This window comes from Macaca fascicularis, chromosome 7 (assembly GCF_037993035.2).
Source record: "Macaca fascicularis isolate 582-1 chromosome 7, T2T-MFA8v1.1".
NCBI classification, from domain to species: Eukaryota; Metazoa; Chordata; class Mammalia; order Primates; family Cercopithecidae; genus Macaca; species Macaca fascicularis.
The window spans coordinates 157,078,585-157,105,558 of NC_088381.1; the positions used below are offsets into that span (position 1 = coordinate 157,078,585).

The following is a 26,974-nucleotide window of genomic DNA, read 5'->3' on the forward strand; positions in this document are numbered from 1 at the left end:
TCAGGATAACACAGCTGCCATAACAAATAGGTCTCCAGATTTCAGTAGCTTGACATGCTAGTTTATTTCTTGCCCCCACAGCAATGAATGGGTGTTCCAAGGCAGGCATTTTTGGTTGGTGGACAGCTTTCCTCCACGTGGTCATTCAGGGTTCCGGCCCTCTTCCCTCTCTGGCTCCACAAGAAGAACTCATTGTTGTCAGTTTCACCTGCTGATGGAAGGGAAAACGGTCTGTGTGGAGCAGGCATGCCTGCTTCTTAACAAACCTATCCCAGAAATAATACCCATGACTGGGGCTTGACCCTATTGGCAAGAACAATGGCACCTGGACATAAGGGGGTCTGGGAAATGAGTCCCTGGTTGGACAGCCACTTCTGAACAATGGTCTCATACTATGGGAGGGCAACTGTGGATTGAGGTGGACAGCTAGGTGTTCCAGCTATATAGAGAGGCCGTTAATATCAAGTTCAATGGTAACTTGATCCTCAGGCTAAATATAACTTGTCCAGGTTATGACAGGCAGGCAAAACCTGAAAAATAAAAACAAAGCTATTATTCCTAAAAATTACTTTTTATTACACAATTTTACCTGGTTAACTCCCATTCATTCTCCAATCTCAGCCCAGTCATTACATTCTCAGTAGAGCCTTTCCAGATATTTCTGCCTAAGCTGCATTTCTGTTTTCTATACACTTCTAGCCCCACAAACTCCCCATCTGTAACACAACATGTGTGCAGTTTTACATTTGTGTGTACATGAAAGCCTCTCTGCCTCGTTAGACTCTATGTTTCATGAGAGCAGGTATATAAATTGTTTTTCTGACTACCTTGTTCCCAATGTCTAGCACAGGAGCAGGCACACAGTAGGTTCTCACCACATAATTATTGATTGAATAAATTAAATAACATTTGTTCATTGTAGAAAAAATGGAAATACAAATACACACACAAAAAATGGACCTTTAAAATCATCTATAAGCTCTTATATGGGTCAGCTATTGCTGAGTTAATGCTGTGTAACAAACATCCCCCCAAATCTTGATGACTTGCAACAACAATGTTTATTTCTCACTCAAAGTTTTGTGAGTTGGCTGTGGTGGCTTGACTTTGGGCTTCAGGTCTGGTCCAGACCTGACATAGATCTTTTGCCATGACCTAGGCTAAGAGATCAGTAACTACCTGGGGTGGATTCTTCTCATGGTGCTGGACAGTAGTGCAAATGATCAAGCCAATCCATGTACACGGTTAAAATCTCTATTTGGATTTGGTATATGTTTTCACTGTCCATATTCAATTGGCCAAAAGCAACATGGCCTTGGGAGACAAAAGAAGGACTCTCCTTCAGTGAACCTTGACAAAAATGGAAAGGGGTGGAAGAAAACAGGGCAATCTATTGTGTTCCCATCCTAACTTTGTGCTCCATATGTTTAAATATTGTGTGTGTAGCTGTATACATAGATATATTTTTAATGCTAATCATACTGTCTTCTAATCTTCTAAAGGCAGAATATTTAAAGTTAGAGAGATCCTGAGGAGGAGACACAATGGGAGGCATTATCAATATATGAGCTCGAGTGTATACAGAGTATTTTATTAATTCCTGCAGTGACTTACAAAAAACAAACCTGCAAAAAATCTTTCAATCTAAACTGTGTTGGAACTATGCCCTGGCTTTATTTATAGCTCCTTTTAAAAAATGAATGAATCATGACTCATTAATAAGTGTAGCAGGAATAACAAAACTGGGACTTACTTCTTGTCTTCAAATATTGCCATGCCTAAACCATTCTAGAAAACATACACATATGCAAAAGCATTTCATCACTGCTCAGGCTGGTTCTGGTGCTTAACAATTCTCAGAGACTAGAAGTCCTTTCATCTCTCAGCACTTTAAGTCTTTCTCAGTAGACAAGGAAAACAACAGGTCATCCCTTATGAACATTTCCTTCGAATCACCTTTATGTACCTCATGAGTGACAGGAGCTGATTTCTTCTGTAAACCAACAATAACCAAGTACTTAAAAGTCACTCTCTCTTTCTCTCTCTCTCTCTGCTGTCTCTCTGCAAGCTTTTGGTGTATTCAAATACAACTGATGCCTTAAATCCTGACTTATTAAATAAGAAGGGAACGGTTTACTGTGATCTTATGTGGAAGCTGCTCAGATGTCAGGTGAAATGTGAATGAGAAAATCAAGGAGAAAAGACCTTTTAAGTGCCTCTTGGTGCGTTCATATTTGAAGGGGGAAAATGTACTTGTTCAAACATTTATGTTGCTGTATTTCCATTTCTACCACAAGTAGATTCTTCCACCCTAAGATGTCCTCATATTATTTTTGACATATTTTTTTTGGTCTTGAACTGAAAAGTATTGAAGTTGAAATAAAGTTGAAAAAATGAAATTAAAAAAATCACATATTTCTAATTAAAATGGATATAAAACCAGACTCAAGGCTCAAGCTGATGACTTGAACTAGAACTTAAGGATTTCAAGCAACCAAGAGCCAGCCCAGGTGGTCCAGCCTCTCCCCCGTAGACATGTGCAGGACAGCACCTGGCCCCATGCTCTCCCTCAGTCCCCGCTCCAAAAACTTTAGCCTCCTTCCCTCAGAGGAGGAACTGATGTTAAGGTTGCACAATTCTGTTTTGAGACATCAGACAGCAAAATGATGTTGTAAAGCCGGTAAAACAATCACCCATCTTCCCAGACTCTCCTTGGGTCTATTTGCTTGGAATCTGGCATTTTCATTTCGCCTGCTTGACAGAGTTCAACTCTCACCTTCTTTCCCAGGACTCATCTGTTTCTGCTCTGCCTGCCCACCCCCTGCATTTGACCACCCACCCACACAGGTGGTCTGCAGTCGTTTGGGGGATACGCCACCCAGTTAATCCAAAAAGCCAGCAGTTTTGAAAAAGATGCCCCTCCTCCTGGGCCTTGACTCCTCTTTCACGGCTGCTAATTCCATTACCTGAGAAAAGGCAACACCTGGAAAACCAAGGTGGGTGTGGTCAATATCAGAGCATGCAGCGGGCTGGACAGGGGTTGGAAACCAGCTCTTAGAAAGTGGTATGATTTGGATCTATGTCCCCACCCAAATCTCATGCTGAATTGTAATCCCCAGTGCTGGAGGTGGGGCCTGGTGGGAGGTGATTGGATCATGGGTGTGGTTTCTCACGGTTTAACACTATCTCCCTTGGTGCTGTTGTAGTGATCGTGAGTTCTCATAAGATCTGGTTGTTTAAAAGTGTGTGGCACCAACCCTGCCTCTCTGTCTTCCTCCTGCTGTGGCCATGTGAAGTGCCAGCTCCCCCTTCACCTTCTGCCATGATTGTAAGTTTCCTGAGACCACCTCAAAAGCCAAGCAGATGCCGGCACCCTGTTTCCTATGCAGCCTGCGGAACCATGAGCCAAACAAACATCTTTTCTTTATAAATGACCCAGTTTCAGGTATTTCTTTATATTAGGTTGCTGCAAAAGTAGTTGTGGTTTTTGCCATTGCTTTTAATAGACTTGTGAGAAGAGATTAATACAGAAATTGTGCCCTGTTTCTGCTTGAGCAGTGTTTTGTTTATTTCTTTCTGCATAACAGACCAGCCCAACATTTAGCAGCTTAAAACAATAACACTCATGTTTAGCCCTCTCCATTCTGGAGGTTGACCAGACAGCTTTTCCGCTGGTTGTATTTATAATCTCTTATGTGTTTCTAGCCAGATGGCAGCTGGGGGTAGGGTCGTCTGGGGGCTCAGCACTGAAATGCTGGGAGCCCCTCCCTCTCTACAGAGTGTTGAGTCCTCTCCTTCCCACTGGGCCTCTCCAGCAGGAAAGCTGGACTTTCTACCTGGCATTCAGGGCTCCCAAAAAGCAGAAAGGAGAGCTGCCTGTATGGTCTGAATGTTTGTGTCTCCCCAAAATTCCTATTTTGAAACCTAATCCCCAGTGTGACAGTACTAGGAGACATGGTCCTTGGCAGATGATTAGGGCTGAGTGCGGAACCCTCATGAATGTGATTAGCGTCTTTGTAAAAGAGGCCAGAGGGAACTTGTCTGTAGTTTCCACCATGCGAGGACACAGCAAGAAGGTGTCATCTAGAGCCGGGCACAGTGGCTCATGCCTGTAATCCCAGCACCTTGGGAGGCCAAGGTGGGCAGATCATGAGGTCAGGAGATTGAGACCATCCTGGCTAACACGGTGAAACCCCATCTCTACTAAAAATACACAAAATTAGCCAGGCGTGGTGGCAGGCACCTGTAGTCCCAGCTACTCAGGAGGCTGAAGCAGGAGAATGGCGTGAACCCGGGAGGCGGAGCTTTCAGGGAGCCAAGATGGCACCACTGCACTCCAGCCTGGGCGACAGAGCGAGACTCCGTCTCAAGAAAAAAAAAAGAAAAGAAAAGAAGGTGTCATCTAGGAACTGGAAAGTTCCCACCAGATACCAAATCTGCTGGTGCCTTGATCTTGGATACTAAGCCCCCATAACTATGAGTGATACATTTCTGTTGTTTAAAAGCCACCCAGTTCATAGCATTTTGTTGTAGCATCTGGAACTAAGACACTGCCAGACCCACTGAAGTCTCAGGCTCAGGGTCAGCAATGGTGCACTGCCACTTTACTTGGCTAATGCTATGCCAGGGCCAGTCAGAAGAGGGTCAATAAACTCCATCTCTTTTTTTATGAGACGGAGTCTAGCTCTGTCGCCCAGGCTGGAGTACAGAGGCACCATCTCGGCTCGCTGCAGCCTCCACCTCCCAGGTTCAAACAATTCTCACGCCTCAGACTCCTGGGTATCTGGGATTACAGGTGAATGCCATCATGCCCGGTTAATTTTTATATTTTTAGTAGAGATGGGGTTTCACCATGTTGGCCAGGCTGGTCTTGAACTCCTGACCTCAAGTAATCTTCCTGCTTTGGCCTCCCAAAGTGTTGGGATTACAGGCATGAGCCACTACGCCTGGTCTAAACTCCATCTCTTGTTGGAGGGATGGGAAGAGAGAGACAGACGAAAAATTTCTGGCCCTCTTTGATTTGGAAGGACTTGTTTTCAATGCTCTTCTGCAGTGGATTTCACCTAGTCCTGGTCCTTTGTGCTTGAGCACATTTTTCTTGGGTTGCGTTCTTATTCTTGGCTTTCAGTATGTTATATCACTGAGTCCTTGGCCTGGTAACTGGCTTCACTACTCCATGCTTTCAGTTCATTTGCTGCCATTTCTTTTGCTTGGAAGATGGCACAACATGTACATGGTGTGCATGTGTGTGCTTGCATGTGTGTACATATGTATGCAGGTAGTCACTGGGGAACAAAACAAATGATACAATACATCAGGAAAGAAACGATTCGAGTGCTAGGTGACATTTAGTCTCATCTGACACTGAAAATTCTGGGACTTCAAGCAGTTTTCAGAGTTAATGTTTATTAGATCCATAAGAAAACGTAAACAAAGTGAGAGATATTGGAGCATTTTTAGTCAGTAATTACTGCGTCCTACTGGTTTCAGGGATTGCTTTGAGTGGAGAACATATTGCAAAAGGAAATTCCCATCTCACTATCCTTTTCATCAAGCCTATTAAGCTAATGATTTTATTTTAACAATGCCTTTCCCCACAGCCAGTCTGCCTTGGCTATAGACTGCCAGGCATGGTTACTAAACACCCAGAGACTCAAGCGATTTTAGCAAATTCTATTTTTAAGTTCTCTTGCATAGTCTCCAGGGCCATGAGGTGGCTAACATCAGCTCCATAGATTCCAGAATCTTCTGCTCCCACTAGTCTGAGTCTTGATTTCCTTCAGGTGCCTCTGGAAGTTTCTGCCCAGGACTTCGATCTCTGAGAGCTGGATACCAAGGGGGAGCTGTCCTTCAAGGGGAGAAGAGAGCACTCCTAACCCAAGATGGGACCCTCAGGGAGCTGTGCCAACGTGGGCAGAGTCCTGAGTGCTTCCAAGTGGCCCTGCTTCTCTTTTCCTGGCAGCTGACAGGCTATTTGCCACCATGCCTTTGCCGGCTCGGCTTGTGGTCACAGATACATGTGTACCAGGTTTCTGAGTGTAAAGGTTCCACCTGAGCCAGGTGAAGGCTGATGCCCTCGGGCAAAATTTCAAAATAGTCAAGCTTATTTATTGGTGGAATTATCTCCCTTTGGGGGATCATTTTTCCTCTGAACCTTCTCTCCCAGTGCCCCACTTGTTACTCTCAAAGTCCCCACCTGGCCCACCCTCACTTTCCAAGCCTTTCCTTTTAGTACGAGGTTGCATGGCTCTCAAATGCTCCCTGGTCCATTCCATTACAGCCCCCACCCCATTCCTCTTCCACCCTAAAGCTTTGCTTGCGATTCCTACTTCCATTTGATATTTCAGCTGGGGTTCAAGGCAATGACCGGTGATTGGCAGGCTAAAGAGCTCCAGGGGCAGACATATACGGTGAAAATTCCAAAGGGGTCAACATGGGTGGGAAGGAAGGATGATTCCCCTCTGCTCCCCTACCCTAAGACAGCCCACCTGGCAGCCACTCAGGAAACAATAACCATCATTCCAATGGAGGTAATTACCCCAATCAGCTCCATCTCAGCGACATGTGTGAGAGAAATTCCCCTTAGGAAGAAGCCAGATCTGTCTTCTCTCAGTCCACTGGACTTACAATCAGGAAGAAAACACACAGATACATTCCTGGAATTTATTTCTTACAGAATTTGAACTCTCCACTCTGCCTTGCTCCCACCACCAAACAGGGTGTGTGTCAGGGCAGCTGCTGGTCCAGAAGGTTGTCTTTCTTCCAGCTAGAGGCGTGAGCTTTTCTTTTGGGCAGACCCAGCCCCATGCCCAGGTGCGCGATTGGACCTTAGTGCCCCCACCTCCCCTGAAGTGTCTGTCCGCCTTCCGAGAATATTCTCCCCAGCTGAAATCACATAGCTCCAGTCTGACTGTCATGTGGTTTAAATAAAAGTTTATCATTTTTGCCTACATCAGACCTCATTTCAGAGAGGACTTGAAGCAATTTACAAAAATACACAACATCAAATTGAAAAATTACACATAAGTAAAAATCAGATTCAAGGAAAATGTAAATAAAGTGATATTTTGTTTTATGAACAAGGGAAAGTCAGAATTCAGATATAGTCTGGAGAAGTGGTTCTCAGTCACAGCTGCATATTGGAATTACTCGGGGATCTTTTAAAATGGACATCTCGGTCCCAGTCCTCAGAGATCCTGACTTAGGATGGGGTGTGGCCTGGGCATTGGGATTTTTAAAAAGCTAAGTGATTCTAACTTGCAGCCAAGGATGAGAAACACTGGCCTAAGTGGAGCCTGCTGTTATTACAATGAAAATACAGATTTAGTTGTGAACTTCTCAGCAGGGAAAGCTAAAAGGGAAACTTGATCAGTTTCATAATACACATTGTCCCAAAGACAGGAAAGCTTTCTCTGCCTCTGAAGTCTGCAGGAAATCGCTGAAACATTTTCTGGACAGTTGTGTGTGCATGCACGTATTTCCTGGGTCGTTTATATGCATTTGTATATCCCTTTTATGCAAATGGACTCATACTGTATTTGCTCTTCTGCAACTTGCTTTTTTCTCTTTTTTTTTTAAATTATACTTTTAAGTTCTGGGATATGTGTGCAGAATGTGCAGTTTGTTACATAGGTATACATATGCCATGGTGGTTTGCTGCACCCATCAACCTGTCATCTACATTAGGTATTTCTCCTAATGCTATCCCTCCCCTAGCCACTCCCTGCAACAGGCCCCAGTGTGTGATGTTCCCCTCCCTGTATCCATGTGTTCTCATTGTTCAACTCCCACTTATGAGTGAGAACATGTGGTGTTTGGTTTTCTGTTTCTGTGTTAGTTTGCTGAGAATGATGGTTTCCAGCTTCATCCATGTCCCTGCAAAGGACATACACTCATCCTTTTTTATGGCTGCATAGTATTCTAAGGTGTATATGTGCCACATTTTCTTTATCCAGTCGATCATTTATAGGCATTTGGGTTCGTTCTAATTCTTTGCTATTCTGAACAGTACTGAAATAAACATATGTGTTCGTGTGTCTTTATAGTAGAATGATTTATAATCCTTTGGGTATATATCCAGTAATGGGATTGCTGAGTCAAATGGTATTTCTAGTTCTAGATCCTTGAGGAATGGCCACACTGTCTTTCGCAATGGTTAAACTCATTTACACTCCCACCAACAGTGTAAAAGTGTTCTTATTTCTCCACATCCTATCCAGCATCTGTTGTTTCCCGATTTTTTAATGATTGCCATGCTAACTGGCATGAGATAGTATCTCATTGTGGTTTTGATTTGCATTTCTCTAATGACCAGTGATGATGAGCTTTTTTTCATATGTTTGTTGGCTGCATAAGTGTCTTCTTTTGAGAAGTGTCTGTTCATATCTTTAACCCACTTTTTGATGGGATTGTTTTTTCTTGTAAATTTGTTTAAGTTCTTTGTAGATTCTGGATATTAGCCCTTTGTCAGATGGATAGATTGCAAAAATTTTCTCCCATTCTGTAGGTTGCCTGTTCACTCTGATGATACTTTCTTTTGCTATGCAGAAGCTTTTTAGTTTAATTAGATCGCATTTCTCAATTTTGGCTTTTGTTGCCATTGCTTTTGGTGTTTTATTCATGAAGTCTTTGCCCATGCCTGTGTCCTGAATGGTATTGCCTAGGTTTTCTTCTAGGGTTTTTATGGTTTTAGGTCTTACATTTAAGTCTTTAATCCATCTTGAGTTAATTTTTGTATAAGGTGTAAGAATGGGGTCCAGTTTCAGTTTTCTGCATATGGCTAGCCAGTTTTCCCAACATCATTTATTAAATAGGGAATTCTTTCCCCATTGCTTGTTTTCGTCAGGTTTGTCAAAGATCAGATGATTGTAGATGTGTGATGTTATTTCTGAGGCCTCTGTTCTGTTCCATTGGTCTATATATCTGTTTTGGTACCAGTGCCATGCTGTTTTGGTTACTGTAGCCTTGTACTATAGTTTGAAGTCAGGTAGCATGATGCCTCCAGCTTTGTTCTTTTTGCTTAGGGTTGTCTTGGCTATACAGGCGCTTTTTGGTTACATACGAAATTTAAAGTAGTTTGTTCTAATTCTGTGAAGAAAGTCAATGGTAGCTTTATGAGGATAGCATTGAATCTGTAAATTACTTTGGGCAGTATGACCATTTTAATCATATTGATTCTTCCTATCCGTGAGCATGGAATGTTTTTTCATTTGTTTGTGTCCTCTCTTATTTCCTTGAGCAGTGGTTTGTAGTTCTCCTTGAAAAGGTCCTTCACATCCCTTGTAAGTTGTATTCCTAGGTATTTTATCCTCTTTGTAGAAAATGTGAATGGGAATTCACTCATGATTTGGCTCTCTATTATTGGTATATAGGAATGCTTGTGATTTTTGCACATTAATTTTTTATCCTGAGACTTTGCTGAAGTTGCTTATCAGCTTAAGGAGATTTTGGGCTGAGAAAATGGGGTTTTCTAACTATACAATAATGTCATCTGCAAACAGGGACAATTTGACTTCCTCTCTTCCTATTTGAATACCCTTTATTTCTTTCTCTTGCCTGATTGCCCTGGCCAGAATTTCCAATAATATGTTGAATAGGAGTGGTGAGAGAGGGCATCCTTGTATTGTGCTGGTTTTCAAAGAGAATGCTTCCAGCTTTTGCCCATTCAGTATGATATCAGCTGTGAGTTTGTCATAAATAGCTCTTATTATTTTGAGATACGTTCCATCAATACCTAGTTTATTGAGTGTTTTTAGCATGAAGGGGTATTTAATTTTATTGAAGGCCTTTTCTGTGTCTGTTGAGATAATCATGTTGTTTTTGTCATTGGTTCTGTTTATGTGATGGATTATGATTATTAATTTGGTATGTTGAACCAGCCTTGCATCCCAGGGATGAATCCCACTTGATTGTGGTGGATAAGCTTTTTGATGTGCTGCTGGGTTTGGTTTGCCAGTATTTTATTGAGGATTTTTGCATCGATGTTCATCAGGATATTGGCCTGAAATTTTCTTTTCTTTTTTTGCTATGTCTCTGCCAGATTTTAGTATCAGGATGATGCTGGCCTCATAAAATGAGTTAGGGAAGAGTACCTCTTTTCTATTGTTTGGAATACTTTCAGAAGGAATGGTACCAGCTCCTCTTTGTACCTCTCAGAGAATTCAACTGTGAATCTGTCCAGTCCTGGACTTTTTTTGGTTGCTAGGCTATTAATTGCTGCCTCGACTTCAGAACTTGTTATTGGTCTATTCAGGGATTCTACTTCTTCCTGGTTTAGTCTTGGGAGAGTGTATGTATCCAAGAATTTATCCAGTTCTTCTAGATTTTCTAGTTTATTTGCCTAGAGGTGTTTATAGTATTCTCTGATGGTAGTTTGTATTTCTGTGGGATCAGTGGTGATATTCTCTTTATCTTTTTTTTATTGTATCTATTTTATTCTTCTCTATTTTCTTCTTTATTATTCTGGCTAGTGGTCTATCTATTTTGTTAATCTTTTCAAAACACCAGCCCCCCCAGATTCATTGATTTTTTTGAAGGGTTTTGGGTTTTTCATGTCTCTATCTCCTTCAGTTCTGCTCTGATCTTAGTTATTTCTTGTTCTGTTAGCTTTTGAATTTGTTTGCTCTTGCTTCTCTAGTTCTTTTAATTGTGATGTCAGGGTGTCGATTTTAGATCTTTCCTGCTTTCTCCTGTGGGAACTTAGTGCTATAAACTTCCCTCGAAGCACTGCTTTAGCTGTGTCTCAGAGATTCTGGTACATCGTGTCTTTGTTTTCATTGGTTTCAAAGAACTTATTTATTTCTGCCTTAATTTCTTTATTTACCCAGTAGTCACTCAGGAGCAGGTTGTTCAGTTTTCATGTAGTTGTGTGGTTTTGAGTGAGTTTCTTAATCCTGAGTTCTAATTTGATTGCCCTGTGGTCAGAGAGACTGTTTGTTATGATTTCCATTCTTTTGCATTTGCTGAGGAGTATTTTACTTCCAATTGTATGGTCAATTTTAGAGTAAGTGTTATGTGGTGCTGAGAAGAATGTATATTCTGTTGATTTTGGGTGGAGAGTTCTGTAGATGTCTATTAAGTCTGCTTGGTCCAGAGCTGAGTTCAAGTCCTGAATATCCTTGTTAATTTTCTGTCTCATTCATCTGTCTAATATTGACAGTGAGGTGTTAAAGTCTCCCACTATTATTGTGGGGAAGTCTAAGTCTCTTTATAGGTCTCTAAGAACTTGCTTTATGAATCTGGGTGCTCCTGTTTTGGGTGCATATATATTTAGAATAGTTAGCTCTTCTTGTTGCATGGATCCCTTTACCATTATGTAATGCCCTTCTTTGTCTTTTTTTAATCTTTTTTGGTTTTAAGTCTGTTTTAGAGACTAGGATTGCAACCCCTGCTTTTTTTTTTTTTTCCCCTTCCATTTGCTTGGAAAATATTCCTCCATCCCTTTATTTTGAGCCTATGTGTGTCTTTGCACATGAGATTGGTCTCCTGAATACAGCACACCAATGGATCTTGGCTCTTTATCCAATTTGCCAGCCTGTGTCTTTCAATGGGGACATTTAGCCCATTTACACTTAAGGTTAATATTGTTATGTGTGAATTTGATCTTGTCATTATGATGCTAGCTGGTTATTTTGCCCATTAGTTGATGCAGTTTCTTCATAGTATTGAGGGTCTTTACAAGTTGGTGTGTTTTTGCAGCGACTGGTACTGGTTTTTCCTTTCCATATTTAGTACTTTCTTTTTTTTTTTTTTTTTTTTTTGAGACGGAGTCTCGCTCTGTAGCCCAGGCTGGAGTGCAGTGGCCGGATCTCAGCTCACTGCAAGCTCCGCCTCCCGGGTTCACGCCATTCTCCGGCCTCAGCCTCCCGAGTAGCTGGGACTACAGGCGCTGCCACCTCGCCTGGCTATTTTTTGTATTTCTTAGTAGAGACGGGGTTTCACCGTGTTAGCCAGGATGGTCTCGATCTCCTGACCTCGTGATCCGCCCATCTCGGCCTCCCAAAGTGCTGGGATTACAGGCTTGAGCCACCGCGCCCGGCCATATTTAGTACTTTCTTCAGGAGCTCTTGTAAGGCAGGCCTGGTGGTGACAAAATCTCTCAGCATTTGCTTGTCTGTAAAGGATTTTATTTCTCCTTGGCTTAATGAAGCTTAGTTTGGCTGGATATGAAATTCCAGGTTAAAAATTCTTTTCTTTAAGAATGTTGAATATTGGGCCCCACTCTTTTCTGGCTTGTAGGGTTTCTACACAAAGATCTGCTGTTAGTCTGATGGGCTTCCCTTTGTGGATAACCTGACCTTTTTCTCCGGCTGCCCTTAACATTTTTTCCTTCATTTCAACCTTGGTGAATCCGATGATTATGTGTCTTGGGGTTGCTCTTCTCGAGGAGTATCTTTGTGGTGTTCTCTGTATTTCCTGAATTTGAATGTTGGCCTGTCTTGCTAGGTTGGGGAAGTTCTCCTGGATAATATCCTGAAGAGTGTTTCCTAACTTGGTTCCATTCTCCCCGTCACTTTCAGGTACACCAATCCAACATAGGTTTGGTCTTTTCACATAGTCCCGTATTTCTTGGAGGGTTTGTTCCATTTCATTCTTTTTTCTCTAATCTTGTCTTTGTGCTTTATTTCATTAAGTTGACCTTCAATCTCTGATATCCTTTCTTTCACTTGATCAGTTTGGCTATTGACACTTGTGTATGCTTCATGAAGTTCTTGTGCTGTGTTTTTCAGCTCCATCAGGTCATTTATGTTCTTCTCTAAACTGATTATTCTAGTTAGCAATTCCTTTAACCTTTTTTCAAGGTTCTTAGCTTCCTTGCATTGGGTTAGACCATGCTCCTTTAGCTCAGAGGGGCTTGTTATTGCCCACCTTCTGAAGACTACTTCTGTCAATTCATCAACTCATTCTCCATCCAGTTTTGTTCCCTTGCTGGCAAGGAGTTGTGATCCTTTGGAGGAGAAGAGGCTTTCTGGGTTTTGGAATTTTCAGCCTTTTTGGACTGGTTTTTCCTCATCTTCATGGATTTATCTACCTTTGGTCTTTGATGCTGGTGACCTTTGGATGGGGTTTCTATGTGGACATCCTTTTTGTTGATGTTGATGCTATTCCTTTCTGTTTGTTAGTTTTCCTTCTAACAGTCAGGATCCTCTTCTGCAAGTCTGCTGGAGTTTGCTGGAGGTCCACTCCAGACCCTGTTTGCCTGGGTATCACCAGTGGAGGCTGCAGAACAGCAAAGATTGCTGCCTGTTTATTCCTCTGGAAGCTTCATCCCAGAGGGGCACCCACAAGATGCCAGCCGGAGCTCTCCTGTATGACATGTCTGTCAACCCCTGCTGGGAGGTGTCTCCCCATCAGGTGGCACAGGGATCAGGGACCCACTCAAAGAGGCAGTCTGTCCCTTAGCAGAGTTCAAGTGCTGTGCTGGGAGATCTGCTGCTCTCCTCAGAGCCGGCAGGCAGGAATGTTTAAGTCTGCTGAAGCTGTGCCCACAGCCGCCCCTTCCCTCAGCTGCTCTGTCCCAGGGAGATGGGAGTCTGATCTATGAGCCCGACTGGGACTGCTGCCTTTCTTTCAGAGATGCCCTTACCAGAGAGGAGGATTCTAGAGAGGCAGTCTGGCTACAGCAGCTTTGCCCAGCTGAATTGGGCTCAGCCCAGTTTGAACTTCCCAGTGGCTTTGTTTATACTGTGAGGGGAAAACCACCTAGTCAAGCCTCAGTAATGGCAAACACCCCTCCCCCCACCAAGCTCTAGTATCCCAGGTCAACTTCAGACTGCTGTGCTGGCAGAGAGAATTTTAAGCCAGCGGATCGTAGCTTGCTGAGCTCCGTGGTGTGGGATCTGCTGAGCTAGACCACTTGGCTCCCTGGCTTTAGTCCCCTTTCCAGGGGAGTGAACTGTTCTGTCTCACTGGCATTCCAGGCACCACTGGGCTATGAAAAAAACAAAACAAAACAAAACAAAACAAAACAAAACAAAATTCCTGCAGCTAGCTTGGTGTCTGCCCAACTGGCTGCCCAGTTTTGTGCTTGAAACCCAGGGCCCTGGTGGCATAGGCACCCCAGGGAATCTCCTGGTATACGGGTTGTGAAGACTGTGGGAAAAGTGTAGTATCTGGGCCGGAAGGCATTGTGCCTCACGGCACATTTCCTCACGGCTCCCCTTGGCTAGGGGAGGGAGTTCCTGACCCTTTGCACTTCCCAGGTGAGGCAACACCCCACCCTGCTTTGACTCTCCATCTGTGGGCTACACTCACTGTCTAACCAGTCTCAATGATACGAGCCAGTACCTCAGTTGGAAATGCAGAAATCACCCACTTTCTGCATGGATCTCGCTGGGAGCTACAGGCTGGAGCTGTTCTTATTTGGTGGTCTTGCCCACAGCTCCCTTGCTTTCCTCTTTACTAGCATGTTGTCACACACAGATTTTAAGAACACTTCTGGTAGATTTGATCCAAGAGTAACTCAGAAGAACATCAGTGGCATCCATTCTCCCCTTTGGTAATTTTTAAGAAAAATAATGCTGCTGCCTCTCTCTTTATAAATGGTCACTGTTTTCTCCACTCCATCCCGTATTTTCTCCACATTTTTGCCTTCTTGGTAGCATTAGCAATTCTCAGAACAGAGAATAACCTAGAAATCCAGGTTTGATTAGCAAGTGATACCTCTAAAAAGTGCTTGCAAACCTCCTTTCATGGACCAGGGATGTTAACAGAAACTGTTTGACAGTTCTTCCTTTCCAGGGACAAAACTGATCTCATAATCTGTGACCATTATTCCGAAGTGAGAATCCATCAGGCTCTGCGTGTGGCTGTGAGAATGAACTTCCTATCCAGGGAGAGATCCGTCAGGGAAAGCCAGCCCCTCTATGGGGCAGATGATGTCAGGAAGTGGTGGTGGGGTATCATCATAGCCGTCATTTTGCCTCGCTAAAGAAGGTATCAAAAGGGGACAGAACACATCTCCCTTTGGGGGCATTTGTCCCGGGTCCCTTATATGTGGGCAAACCCCTCTTCACTCATTCCTCTGGGAGTGGGAGCGAGCATGCTTGTGACAGCTGTCTAGACAAAACCTCTAAGCCGAAAGGGTGCAGACACTGTTAAATGTCACACAGCCTTGCCGTAAATGAAGATCAAAAGTTGCTCCAAACCACCTCTGTGCCTGATAGCCTGAAACCTGTGTCTCATCATTTTTCAAACAACCTACATAGGCCTAGCACAGAAAATGGAGCTTTTCCTATTTTTCGGTAAGACTTTAAAAGCATCCCTACGACAAGGATGGAAAATAAAAAGCTGACCACTTCTCCATGCTCGTAAGAAGGTAAACTCCATAGGGGAGACATGGCATGTTTTGTTCAGTTGGCACATGTCAGTATGACTACGACAACTGGTAAAATGCTGAAATACTTCCAGACCAATTAACACTCACTGTGCTAAGCAAGGCCTCAGAAATCTCCAGCCACTAACAGAGAGGGTTAGTGACTGGCTCACTGGGGGCCAGCGGAACCTGTTTCAGCCCCTTGACTTACATCTGTTCTGGTTGGCCGTTGCTGGAGCCCTCGTAACTACTGATATTCTGCAGACCGTCCCTATTGCAGCCCAAGCATCTAGCTGTGCCTGGTAAAGGCCCTGATATGGTTTGGCTGTGTCCCCACCCAAATCTCATCTTGAATTGTAGCTCCTATAATCCCCACGTGTTGTGGGAGAGACGTGGTGGGAGGTAATTGAATCATGGGGATGGTTACCCCCATGATGCTCTTCTCGTGATAGTGAGTTCTCATAAGATCTGATGGTTTTATAAGGGGTTACCCCCACCTTTTTAAAAAAATTAGACAGAGTCTCACTCTGTCACCAGGCTGGAGTGCAGTGGCGCAATCTCAACTCACTGCAATCTCCACCTCCTAGGTTCCAGCAATTCCCCTGCCTCAGCCTCCCGAGTAGCTGGGACCATAGGCGCGCTCCGCCACACCCGGCTAATTTTTTGTATTTTAGTAGAGACGAGGTTTCACCATGTTGGCCAGGATGGTTTCGATCTCCTGACCTCAGGATCCGCCCTCGTCCTCCCAAAGTGCTGGGATTACAGGCGTGGGTCACTGTGCCCGGCCGGTTTTCCTCTCCTTTGCTTGGCACTTCTCTCTTGCCTGCCGTGATGTAAGACGTGCCTTTGCTCTTCCTTTGCCTTCCACCATGATTGTGAGGCCTCCCCAGCCATGTGGAACTATGAGTCCATTAAATCTCTTTTTCCTTTATAAATTACCTAGTCTTGGGTATGTCTTTACTAGCAGTGTGAATGGACTAATACAGACCCCCCCAATATATATTTGCTGAGTGAGTGGATAGGGACACCCATATATTCCAGCCACCATTTTGGTAAGTGGTTTATGGGGGTGGGCACAGGCCCTGACTAAAGAACTGGATGTTTTGCCAAGGAAGGGACCTGAGCTGAGAAGACTCATTTACTCTCGAAGACTTAAGACAACATCCCTCTTGGACCAGAGAATGCTGGTGAGCAGCCCAGGCACAAATCGCCCCAGTGGGTGCCGGACTCTGCCGATACTTGGGCAGGACTGACAGCACACTCATAGCAGCCAACACACTGATATTAAAATCCCATCTGATTAGTTAAAGCTCACCCTGTGAGTGCTGATATTTTTCAGGAAATAGGAAGGATGTCTGCCCCCCTCCACACCCACCCCCTGCCCTTTTCTCTTGGTTTTCTTTTTTAATAACACATTCAGAAGTGGTTTAATGGCTGTTGAAGGAAATTATTGCCACAGCAATCAGGGCTCTCTGTGTGAAACACCTTCAATAGTCCGTGGCCTCCCTCGTGAGGCAGGGGGACATTTGGATATTAAAATGCCACGGAGCTACATCTGCCGACAAGCAGCCACTAATCATCTCTTAAGGCAGCAGGGGACGTACCCCAGGTCCTCAATTCACCAATACTTTCCTTAGGCGGGTTGCAGCCAGATGGTGGTTTCCTAGGCAAGGACAGCAGAGAACGAGGAATAAAGAAGTGGAAAAGGATCTGGCAAGAGGCCAGCACAGAGAGAACCGTTTGCTCATCCTCTCTGCTCCAGGTGAGAACAGACCTGCATGCCTCGCATTCGCAAGGTCCAATTTTCAGTTAAGTGGTGCCTCAGAGGAAGCATGTGACCTTACTTGCAGTTACATCCAGACTATAAATTCTTTTTAAGTGCTCCTGTAAGTTGAGCAGCTTCTATATGCTGGGTTGGGAGGATGAAGTCATTGGCCTTCCTGGATTCTCCTTCCTGCTTCTCCGTCCTCTTCTGAGCCTGGGACGCTGGCCTGCCTGAAAGGCCCCCTTATCCTCTGCCTTCCACTGGAGTTTGGACAGCAGGAAGAAGCAGCCAGAGTTAGGAGGGTGGGAAGAGAGTAAAATCAGGTTTATTCTCCAGTTCATACCCTGTAGAGATACCACCAGGGGTTGGCAGTGTATTTCCTGGCATCAACCTCCACTCCTATTGGATGACCCTCTCCGTCATGCTACCTGTATGGAGCGAGGGTTCTGGATTCTGACAACTGTTTTCTCCTTTGCCCTTCAGGCTAACAGCTATAACAGCTACCCCCACTCCTCCGCCCCTACGCACCATTGCCAGCCAGGTACTACGCTGTGTCTTGTGAGTCTCCCCATCCCTGCTGCACCTTTGTAAGTGGTCTCCTAATTTCTCTCTCCTCCAGTCACCCAGTTTGAATGTGCCATCTGTTCCTTGCTGGGCCCTGGCTGCCACCCAGTTGCATGCAGGTCTTTCTGTACCTTCTTGGAGACCTTCATACCACTCCTGCAATGTCATCATTACAGTCTTCCTTTACAGAGAAGACACCACGTGACTCACCCAAAGGCACTCAGCTGGAATTTGTGACTCTAGGCATCAGAAGCACATCAGTCTAATTTCCAAGTGTAGGCCCTGCTCACTGCCCCCCTAGGATCTCTTAGACCTTACAGGGGTCCTCAAATCCTTACTTCAATCTTCTCTCAGCACCAGCTGTTTTATGAACTAAACTTTGCTTACTAGCCTTCAGATCAAAGCACTTCAACACCTTTGATTTTCTTTGAGCCTCAGAACATGAATTTACTTGGATCCAAATCATTCCCACACATACCAAGAATCTACAGATGAAAAGGAATCCAGCGAGGGATCCGTTGGCAGGGGATCGGTGGCCTTGCGTCATCCTTCAGTGTATGGCACACCATGAGCACCCAGGAATGTCCTGGGGAGGCGTGGCATTGTCCCAGCAAGTAGAGCCAATGTGTCTACAGCTTGGGCTACAGCAAGGGTCATTCTGCCTGGTTCAAAAGTCCACTCTTTCTTTTAATACATGGCATGACCCATCTATATTAGGGTAAAGCATACCTCCTGGAGAAAGCAATATTAAGATACAGTAAAGAATATGGTTTTTCGTTTCTTTTTCTCAGATGTAAGCATCTGATTTGAACATTCTAGGCTGGCAGATCACTCTGCCCCACGCAGCCATCAGGAACCCTGGTACCTTTCAGCTTGTCTCTGCATGTCTGGGAGCAGTGCTGCTTAAGTGTGGACCATAGGCAAGTACCAGTCCACAAACTGCTTGGTAGAAGTCCACCATGAATTGAGTTGTGACATGGATAATACGCTTTCGGAAACTTTTACCACGATTTGACGTTGTCATGACATCCAGGCACATGACCAGTGGACTCGGCTCATTGAACAGGTTATAGACCAAAATTTGGTCCATGATAGATGGGAATTGGAGTTGGGTGGAAATCATGTTCTTCAACACAGGTAGTTTGAGGAGTCTTACTTTAGAGTCTGCTAATCTATCTGATCATTTCTGTAGCCAGCAAGAAGGGGAGAAGGAGCATGGCAGAACCACTCTGTGTCTTTTGTTGTTGTTGTTTTTGTTGTTGTAGAGTACCTGTTCCATTTTTATAGCATGAGAACAGTACAATCTACTATTTATTCTGCAGTAACCCGTTTCAGTATTTGAGAATGTCTGTGATGTGCAGAGAGATGGCCTATATTTAGTCTCATCATCCACTTGATTCTAACATGATCTCTGTCCAAAGTTCCATTTCTTGGGCTTTGATATTTATTACTAAGTGCAAATGCTGCCTGCTTTTCACCTTGTCTTATGCTTTCTAAGCAGGTTCAAACCAGAAAGAAAAGGTGAGGCTAAAAGCTCAAAGTGAGTAAGTGTGAGAACCACAAGGAAGCCCACCGCTCCACAGTAGATGATCAAAACCACGTCCTCACGTGGTAGGTGGCACCTGGAGAGGGCATAGTCTGTGGGTGTGATGCTACCCATAGTGAAACTGGGGTTGTTTCTGTTCCTCCAACTGAAAGACGGGAAGCTGAGCTCGGGGATTTGTCCCCCGTGGTGCACCTCGCAGGTGCTGTGCATGTGGCCGCTGAGATCCAGCTGTAGCTGGAACCAACACAGCAGCTTTTGTGATGACTCCCAAGAAAGCACATCATAGTTCTCCTTTAATGGGATGTTCTTTTCCTCCGGAGGAGCAACATCTTCCCCAGAACAGTTAGCGTCGCTTCTCCAATACAGAGGATAACGCTCTCGGGAGCAATTCAGTCTGTAAGAAACTTCAATAAGCTCTGCTTCTGCTTCAGAACAGATGCCACAGCTGTCCTCCTTCAGTGCCATGCTGTTGACCATCACAAAGTGAATGCCTTTCAGAGGCATTCAGCGAAAACAGCCTTTCAGAGATGAGCACTTTCTCAATCTGTTCTATCTCGTATGTGTTCATCTCACAGTGGAAGCCAGTGTCATGGTTTCCAGCAACTACCTTCAGTTGCACATGACTTGGGTGTCTGAACATTTTCTGAAACTGCTCCACATCATCTGCCCAGGCCTCAGGGGTGCTCCACTTCCCTTCATCAAAGGCATCCTCCAGGATGAAGACGACTTCTGGCTGCAGCAACCACAGAGCTGTCTGGAAGACTCTCTCCACCTGCCATTTCCTTCGTAATTTGTCCAACCAGTGACCTAGGAATTCCCCAAGCAAGTAGGTGTCAGCCAAAGACATGACTTTGAGCACAGGCTCATGCATGGCCTGTTCACCATCATAGGCTGTGGTTTTCACTTCAGGCCAATTACACCAGAAGATCACTAAGTAGTAGATTAAAAATTCACAAAACAGAAGCACAGCAAAGACGATGAGTTTCAACAGCAATCAGCTCTTCCTCTTTAACCGATGAAAATTCTGTCTTCCTAACCTCAATCTGCTCATAGCCATTTCTCAAGCAACTAACAAATCCATCAAGGGTTCACCACGAGAAAACTGCAGAGCCCTGGGTAGGGTGATGGCATTCAGATCTTAGCTGGATACCTGTAATTTTTCAGGAAAATCACCGATTCACCTCACCTTTTAAAGAGAGAGACTGATATGAAGGTAGTTGGCTGCTGCTCCCCCAAATCAGGATGCATTTGTAACAGCCACGCTTTCCTGCTCTGCGCACAATGCCAGGCAGGTGGGGAGCACAGGGCACGGTGCAGGAGCCCTTTCACCTGCACCTGGCGACAGCTTCAGCAGACTGAACTCGGCTGTGCACCCACCACACTCTGTGTCTTAAGATGTCATCCTGGGGATGGTTCATCCTCTTCTCACAATATGCAAGTGAGAACTTTTCAATATGGCCGCTGCCCCGACACAAGGAATGTTGGGAAACCTGGTCCTCCACTGTTCAGCATGCATCCGCCACTGAACCCTCACCATGGACAATGAGAAGAATGGATTTTGGTGAATGACTACTTTTTTTTTTTTTTAATCACGTCACTCTTCCTTATCACATTTTTTTAAAAAATCACATCACCCTTCCTTATCACCCATTCCTGAATACAGCCCACTCAAAATCAAAGCCACCATTTCTACCAAAAAGTGTGATCAGTAGTCTTTCCTGTACACTCTCAACTCTCAGTTGGGACATGCAGGAATAGGAAAATGCTGGACCAGCATCTAAGACCTGCTTACTATTCCTCCCTCTGCAGCAAAATGACTCTGTGACCTGGAGGACATTGTCTCATCTCTGTCCTTCAGTTTCCTCCCTTGATGATCAGGGATCATAATATTTATCAAGCAAAATCATTTTTGGCCATGTATACCATACGTTAATAGTGATAGCTAACATTTATTGAGTGTTTGCTAGGTGCCAGGTGCTGTTCTAAGTATATTGCATGTATTAATTCATTTAACCTTCACACCAACCCTATAAGAAGGGTTCTATTATTGTCTTCATTCTACGGCTGAAAAAAAAGTGAGGTACAGAGCAAGTAAGGAACTCGCCCAGGGTCACCAGAGTCCAAGTTCATAATCACTGCCTTGCTACTTCCTTAAGAGAGAGGTAAAAGATTTTCAGAGTATTTTATCCTGTTTTCTTTGAATTTCCTGAACTTCCACTTTAATTTATGGGCCATCTGGTCTGTCTCCCTGTGAGATGAAGGATTCTTTCTAGGAAGGGACCATTGATTTTCCGTCCTCATACCCCCAACCACAACCTGTTCAGCCTGGTGCTTTCATGTAAGAGTTTAGTGAATGTGTGTGGGTGAATCTTGGTAAATACAGCAAAGCAATTTTTATTGGATTCATGATGCCATCACAGAAATGGCATAAATTTACCATCACCACACCTGAATTCAATCCCTCTTCTCCTGGATCCTAGCTGTGCTAGACTGAGCAAATTACTTATCCACCTAACCTCATGAAGCATTCTTTTTCTCCCCGTTAACATGGATGTAATATAGAGAAAAAGTTTAGTTCTTAAAGCCAAGGTTTCCTGTGGCAACTTCTGCCACTTACGGAATCATTCATAACACTGAGGAATATATCACTAATGCACACCTTCCCCAGCAGAGATTGGTATGGCTGGAACAAGGGAAGGACCAAAGTGGAAAGCCGTGCTGGCTCCTCTGTGCTGTTCAAAAGAGGGACTTGGAGAGAATGTGCCCCTGATGAGCAGACATGCTAATGAGCTTCCAGGTAAGCCTAGAGGTGAGTAGGGCTGGAGAACTCACATTTTTATCTTGCAAAAGTGACTGGGAATCAAATGGGAAAGAGGAGATGAAAAGCTGGGAAAGAAAGGGGACCCAGAAAAGTGAAGGGTGAGGGCTTAACTGGGAGGAGAAAGGCCACACGGGAGAGAGTCCTCTTGTTGGAAATGGCCAACTAAATGCCAACAGAGGGATGTGTGATATTCAATTTCTTTTCTTGTTTTGCGGTGAAGCATCCCCATTCAACATTCTAAACCTTCAGTATAGTTTTCTACATACAAATGCTTTGAGTTAATAATATGTGTTGTGTAGTGGTGAGGAGGGGAGGGAGCACTCCATACCTGGGTGATGTGATCAGAAACAGGCTGCAACATGAGAGGAACAGCAAGAGAATTTGCAAGAAGCCAGAGGAGCTTGAAGCCAGAGATCAATGGGAAAACATAAGCTCCCACCCCCCACATATCTCCTAGGAGATTAGAGGAAACATGGCTGGCTGTGATTGCACACACAGCAGCATTGGAATCAACTTAATTTGTTTGTTTGCTTGTTTTTGAGACAGAGTCTCAGTCTGTCACCCAGACTGGAGTGCAGTGGCACAATCTCAGCTCACTGCAACCTTCACCTCCCGGGTTTGTGTGATTCTCGTGTCTCAGTCACCTGAGGCACAGACCACCACGCCTGGCAAATTTTTGTATTTTTTGTAGAGACAGGGTTTCACCATGTTGGCCAGGCTGGTCTTGAACTCCTGACCTCAAGTGATCTGCCCACCTCAGCCTCCCAAAGTGCTGGGATTACAGGCCTGAATCAATTTAATTTAAAGCTCAAAGGGCAGGGGACCTCTGCTGGCATCTAGGGTACAAAGGTATACTAATATCCAAAAGTCATTTCTAAAAATGTAAGCAGCCTGTATGGCATGGCTACCAACATAAGAATGAGATGCCAGCCATATACCATCATGGCAATATGATAAACATCAACGCTGCCAATACCTACCTCCTAGAGCTGCAAAATGGTAAAAATACAATGACATACATAAAAACTCAACATATGTAAAATCCAGCACACCAGTACTCTCTCTTCTTCAGGTAGGAAAGGGCCAACAGGATCCAACGATCTGGGGGAGATGGAGTGGGAGACAGAAAAATGGAATTTGAGAAGGAGTTCAGAGTTCTGCCATCCTCCATCCCTGCCATCAGGTGCATTTTAGAGGCAGAGGGAGAGGGAGGACCCCCCCCCCCCGACTCCTAAGGTGAGAGGAGAGCCAGCCTGGGGCCTCCAGCATGACACAGACAGCAAGCGGATGCTGGGGGGGTATGTTTCACCTGTGAACTTAGTGTCAAGAGGTGGGACTTTTGAGGTCTGAAGATTTATTTAGAAAAAAATTCAAAATAGGGAAAAAAGAGGATTTACTGGCTCCCAGAAATTGAAAATGCCAAGGAATGTAAAGTTTTCAGGCTCAGTAGGATTCAGGAGCTCAGTCCACGACACCCATCCCTCAGCGACCCTGTCCTCCATTTTGACTTTCTCCTCAGGTTCCATGTGGTGACAAGATGGCTGCCCATCACCCAGCCCATATCTCCCTCATGGTTCATGTCACTGGCCCATCCCTGAACCATCACTGTGGCCAAGGAAACAAAATACACCAGTTAACCTTGGCCATTGTCTGGTGCTTACATGCTCTCTGGCTTCACGTCATCCTATTCTCCCTCTTGCCTACTCTGCCTCAGCCACATGGGCCTCCTTCTTGTTCCTCAAACAGCCCAGGCATGCTTCGCCTCAGGGCCGTGGCCATTGCTCTTCCGTCTACCCAGAGTATCTTCCCTCAGAGGTCTGTGTGGCTCCTTCCCACTTCTTTGGATGTCTGCACAAATGTCACCTTCCCAACGAGGACCCCTGGATTTGAACTCACACTGATACCACCTGCTGCGCACACTCACATATTCCCTATTCCTATCTCCTGTCTTATTTTTCTCTAGAGCAGATACCATCATCAGACTGTAACTAAACAAATAAGTAAAATAGGCAGTGTGTTAGTCTTCCTCCACCCCACGCCGGTAGAAAATAAATTCCATGAGGCCAAGGACTTTTGTCTATCTTGTTCACCACTCTATTCCCAGAACCTAGAATAATGCCTGGCACAGGCTGGGAGTGGTGGTGCACACGTGTAATCCCAACACATTTGAGAGGCCAAAGTGGTAGGATTCCTTGAGCCCAGGAGTTTGAGACCAGCTTGGACAACATAGCTAGACCCTGTGTCTACAAAAAATAATAATAATAAAAAATTAGCCAGGCATGATGGTTTGTGCCTGTAGTCCCAGCTATTCAGAAGGCTGAAGTGGGAGGATCGCTTGAGCCCAGGAGGTCAAGTTTGCGGGGAGCTATGTTCACACCACTGCAGTCCAGCCTGGGAGACAGAGCAAGACCCTGTCTCAAAGCAATAATAATAATGTGTGGCACATAGAAAGTTCTCAATAAATTGTTTAATAAATAAATAATAAGGTCACAAGCTCCAGATGTGGAATGTTGGTAGGGGCTGCACTCAAAAGCCAGGGATTGAGGTCAAGGAGATGTGATTGCCTGAGTAAATGTGGGGAGAGGTAGCTACCAGTGGGAGAGTGAATGGCAACTTGGCCTCTGAAACAGATGTCCAATTTCCCTCCCTATCCACAATCCACACACAAGCCATTCCCTGGCTTCCACCTCAGAGTCACAGCTGGAGCTTCCTAAAGCAATTCCCCCTCTTAATGTAGCACCTCAGAGTGCAGACCCAACCTCCTTCCAATCCCATTCCCCAAACTAGCACTGGGCGCCTGGCCCCACGTGGACAGGGACACTTCAGTCTTGTTCTATCCACCCCAATCCCTTTATTCCCCTTCCCTCCACCCCACTCCCCTTTGTGGCTTTTTACATGACAATCAATAGCAGCCGGGCTTTGGGGATATTATCAGAGCCCTGATTGCAACCTCTAACATTATAATTCACAGGGTTGTGGGGAGCATTAGTACATCCAGGATAAATTAATTCAGTGTAAGTAAGCGCTTTGAAGCCGGGCACATCGCTCGGCTTTTGAAGCTTAAGCCCTGTTTAGATTACTTGATTAAAGTGGGTTCAAAGCTTCGGCGATCAATATATTTTGCTTAAGAGCAGTGTTGCTACAGAAGCAGATTTAATTGCATCCCGGTGCCCTGCCTTGCAGATAGCTCTTTAGAATATAATGAGATATCACAGAGCCAAAAATTGAGGGTGGGAGGGAAAGAGGAGGGACAGTCATTCAAGTTACCACCCTGGAAAAGCAGGCGACACATAGTTGGATGATGTGAGCATAAATAATCCCCCAAAATGAGAAGTTGGGGAAAACTAAAGATGGCAATCTCTGCTTATAAAATCTTGACACACAAGACACCAGAGGACAATCTCAGTTATCTGGCTGTTTTGAGGATGGATTCCTGGGTTGCGACTGGGGGAAACAATTAGTCCTCAATAATGTGACATTTTTAGGATTACAGGCTGGCACTTAATCAAAGTCAATGTGGTTAATGAGGGGGCTGACCGGACGGACCCCACGAGGCAGGGGACAGGTGGCATCACTAATATCAGGACAGTCATCTGAGTCTGCAGCAGGAGCCTGGACTAGGAGTCCAGGATGGATGGGAAGAGAGGAAGTAACATGTGTCACATGCCTACTGTGTGCTAGCTAGTGCTCTGGGAGTTTAACGCTTTTATTAGGTTGGTGCAAAAGTGATGGCAATGATTACTTTTGCGCCAACCTAATATTTTATTTAATTGTTAAAGTAAATTAAATAAATACAACTGTGCCCATTTTCCAGGGGTGGGTTGGTTGGGAAGGGAGTAAAGGCAGAATTTGAGCCCCTGTTTCCCTGATTCTCAAAGCCATACTCTGCATCAGTTCTGGTCTCCATTCAGGCACTACCTACCTGTGGGAACATCTGCAAGTCATTTAACCAACTGGGCTATAGTTATCTCTATTGTAAAATGGGAGGGAGCCTAAGCCTCCCCTGACTCAAAATCTTTGGTTTAGAATAAGTCTGGCCTGGGAGTCAAGACAGCCTGGGTTTCTGTCTTTGCAATATCAACCAGCCGTGTGATAGGATCATCGTTTCACCTCTCTGCTGCATTTACCCATTTACGATGCCAAGTCGTGGTGCTTACCTGGCCATGTGGTAGCAGTCAATGGGACGTCAGATGAGGGAGGCCTCTGACAAGCTGTAAATAGCACACAAGTGAATCTATTTAAAATCTTTAAATGAGGTGGGCCACAAACTCATCTCCTTTAAAGAGCAGAAAATTCTCTATGCCATCACGCCCTGACGTAGTCCAAAGACCAGCTGACCATGTGTATTAGTCTGTTCTCATGCTGCTAATAAAAACATACCCGAAACTGGGTAATTTATAAAGGAAAGAGGCTAAGAGGTTTAATTGACTCATGGTTCTGCATAGCTGGGGAGGCCTCAGGAAACTTACAATCATGATAGAAAGCACCTGTTCACAGGGCAGCAGGAGACAGAATAAGTGCCCAGCAAAGGGAGAAGCCCCTTATAAAAGCATTAGATTTCGTAAGAACTCATTCACTACCACGAGAACAGGATAGGGGAAACCACCCTCATTATTCAATCATTTCCACCTGGTCCCTCCCACGACACATGAGGATTATGGGAACTACAATTCAAAATAGATTTAGGTGGGGATACAGCTAAACCATGTCGCCATGGGAGAGGAGCCCTCCACCTACCGACAGTCACACTTTCCTCTGTCCTTGCAGTTCTCTCTTCTCATGGGTTCCAAAAGGTTCACCCCTCAATGCTGAATCTCTGTAGGAAATCCAGGTAGCCTCATGCCTTTTCCTTTCCAAGTCAAGCCCGATTACCTTGGAGGACAGGGCTGGGGTAGGATAAAGGTGTGAGGAGAAGTGGCCTCCTCAGCAAGTGTCCCACGGAGGCGGTCTGCATCTCAAACACAT

At 44.7% G+C, this 26,974-nt stretch overlaps 1 long non-coding RNA gene and 1 pseudogene across 1 annotated transcript; both read right to left on the reverse strand.

The window, feature by feature from the left end:
* Window positions 1–26,974, reverse strand: LOC123574627 (uncharacterized). Its single transcript, XR_006699658.2, has 3 exons — window positions 26,747–26,974; window positions 26,167–26,220; window positions 1–211 (listed from the first exon to the last, which is right to left on the reverse strand). It is a non-coding gene; the product is annotated as an uncharacterized lncRNA (long non-coding RNA).
* On the reverse strand, window positions 18,828–20,245 carry LOC102123582 (metallophosphoesterase 1-like; annotated as a pseudogene).